The sequence below is a fragment of the Pteropus vampyrus genome, unplaced genomic scaffold (assembly GCF_000151845.1).
Source record: "Pteropus vampyrus isolate Shadow unplaced genomic scaffold, Pvam_2.0 Scaffold163, whole genome shotgun sequence".
In the NCBI taxonomy this organism is placed as follows: Eukaryota; Metazoa; Chordata; class Mammalia; order Chiroptera; family Pteropodidae; genus Pteropus; species Pteropus vampyrus.
In genome coordinates, this window is record NW_011888944.1 from 611,491 (window position 1) to 614,449 (window position 2,959).

A 2,959-nucleotide genomic window follows, 5' to 3' on the forward strand; every position below is an offset into this window, starting at 1 on the left:
ACATTTTTATATGTGAATAAATATAACTCTATTATTTAAATGGCTATAGAGCATTTTGTTACATGCATTATACGCACGTACTATCATTAATTTAACCGATTCCTTATGGGTGGCCATTTACTATTTGTCGTTATAAAAATGCTGTATTGAACCTCCATAGAGCATGTTTATTACACACTTTCCTGAATAATTGTAGAGACATATTAACTGAAAAATAACTCTGAGTTAAAGGGATATGCAATATAAATTTTGCATCTTATTGCTAGATTCTCCTCTAAATATGTTATAACGGTTTCCAGTTCCTATAACGTTGTGTAGAGTACCCCTTCCCTTTACCCTCATAGTCAATAATACTAATATTTCTAAGCTTTGTAATATTATGGGCTGAAAAACCTAATTTTATTTTTATATTTTTCCATTACCTGTGGGGCCGAATGTCTTTTCATATGGTTCCTGTCATTCGTGTTTTGGGAATCAGATACTTACGCTCTTTGTTCATTTTTCCATTGACATAGTTGTCATTTCTTTCTTATTTCTTTGTCATAACTCTTAATATAAAGCTAATAAAGTTATTTATTAAACTTCAGATTTTGATTTTTGGTTTTATGTGGTCACACTCACTGGCCTTTTATGTTTTTCGTATTTGAGGTCGAGCTTTGACAGAGGAAGAAAACAATAGTGTCACGAAGATGATACCTTTGCATTTCGGGAAAACCTAATGAGCTCTATTGAATCAGCAACACATACAATAAGAAATTTCAGTAAGTTCAACAGCTAGAAAATAAAAACACAAAAATCAATCGCTCTCTCATAATAAAAACAAAAGGGGACAATCCTCCCCCGAAAAGATCCCCTTTATAATTGAGATAACATCAAACAAGTATAAGTAAACTTAAAAAAATACCTACAACTTTTATAATAAAAACTGGAAGAACCTCCTTATAGTAACCTTAAAGAATGAGCAAAATGAAGAAACTTACCTACCTGGAGATGAAGGGGAAACTCAATATTGTGAAGATGGCAATTAGCCCATTCTCAATCTGCAAATTCAGGGCACTTCCAATCAAAGTCCCAATGATTTTAAATTGACATAATCATTCTAAAGTTCATTTTGAAAAATAAATATGCAGCAATAAGAAATGCATCTCTGAAGTGGAGCCGTAATGAAAAACAGCTTTACTGTCATAAATAAAAATATCTTATAAACCCATCTAATTGAGACAGAAATTGACATGGAAATTGGCAGAATGATGAATGAGGGAGAATCCAGATTAGAGCCAAGTACTCATGGGAAGTTAGTCTGTGACCAAGGCAACAAAAAAACCAATGGAGAAACATGGATTATTTAATTCTTTGTATTGGGACAATTGGCAAGCTGCTAGGTGAAGAAAAAATTCATCGAGGGCACTCGTTGCTTCTTACATCAAATCAATTCCAAATAGGCAAAGACTTAAATGTAAAAACAGGCAAAACAAAAACACAGCAGTACAGATACTTAAATAAAATAAATTGTCACAGTTTGAATAAAAAATGAGGCTCTGCACTATGGCAATGTGAGTAGGGATTTGAGGGCCAGGGGTGAGGTCGCAGGGGTGGCATTGACAGGCTTGGTGACTGATTAGATGTGGAGCAGTGTGGACCTCGGGGTGGAGGGAGTAAATGTAACCGGTTTCTCTTTTGGAAGAAGATACTGAAGGCACATGGGTGTCATTGTCACCGGGACTCACAATGTGGGAAGTCACTGGAAAAAATGAAGAGTGTTCAAAGATACCCACCAAGGATCCAAGGGTTACAGTCCCCCCACCCCCGCATCGCTCATCTTCAGAGGGACGTGGACAAGAGCCCACCAGTGTCGGGGTCCCCGTGTGTCTAATATATTTAGTAAAATGGGTAATTAGGCAGAATGATATGGAAAGTATCACTCAAATTTATAATCCCACGGAAACTATGGTTTTGGTGTTTTTGGAACTTTATTTTTTTAAGTGTTTTTTTTGTTTGTTTGTTTTTTGATTTTTTTTTTTTAAGGCAAGGCAACCCTTGGGTTGACCTTACAGATTGCAAGGACCTTGTCAGCTTATGATCCCTTATTTTTTACGCCTAAAACAATCCCTTATTTTTTACGCCTACAGCACCTGGTCTTCCTAGGTGGTCTCCCATCCAAGTCCTAACCAGACCCGACCCTGCTTAGCTTCCAGGATCAGACGGAATCCAGCTTGTTCAGGGTAGCATGGCCATAGACTAAAGTTTTATTTTTAAGTCTAATTTAGGGTTTCTGAGGAACTATAAAAGAAATATATACCAGAATTCTTTTGTTTGTTTATTTAAAACTAAAATTGATTGAAATAGTATGGTATCCTTGATGGGATCCTGGACTATAAAAATTGGGTAAAACTAAGGAAACTTGAATAAAGTATGAACTTTAGCTAATCATGTTGCAATACCAGGTCATTGGTTTTGACGCATGTGCTGTACGAGTTAACATAAGATGTTAATAATAGGAGAAGCTGGGTGTGGACCATATGGAAACTCTCTACTACCCTCACAATTTTCCTGTAAATCTAAACCATTATAAAATAAAAATGTCAATAACAATCGCTCAGTCATTTTTTTTTCCTCTCTGAGAAAGAAAATGAAAGTTTGTGATGATTTACAAAAGAAAAAAAATGTGTCCACATTGGTCTCATCCACTTAGAAAGAGGGGGGAAAAAAGACTGTCCCATCACAGACTTGACCCTTTATGCCACTAAAGGGGAGATGCTGACTGGGACGTCAGGGAAATAAGCCCGGCAGAGAGAGACAAATGCTGAATGATTCCACTTATATAGAGTATTTAAAATAGCCAAACTCCTGGACTCGGAGAGCGGAAGGGTGGTCGTTGGGGTTTGGGGGGAGGGGAGGTTCCTGACCACCCGGCAGTCAGTATGGCTGAAGCAAGACCCAGGAATCCGCTGTGTGACAT

At 37.0% G+C, this 2,959-nt stretch overlaps 1 pseudogene; it reads right to left on the minus strand.

Annotated features, from left to right (window-relative positions):
• Positions 1 to 2,120: 2,120 nt before the first annotated feature.
• On the minus strand, positions 2,121 to 2,239 carry LOC111745741 (annotated as a pseudogene).
• Between the last annotated feature and the right edge of the window lie 720 nt (positions 2,240 to 2,959).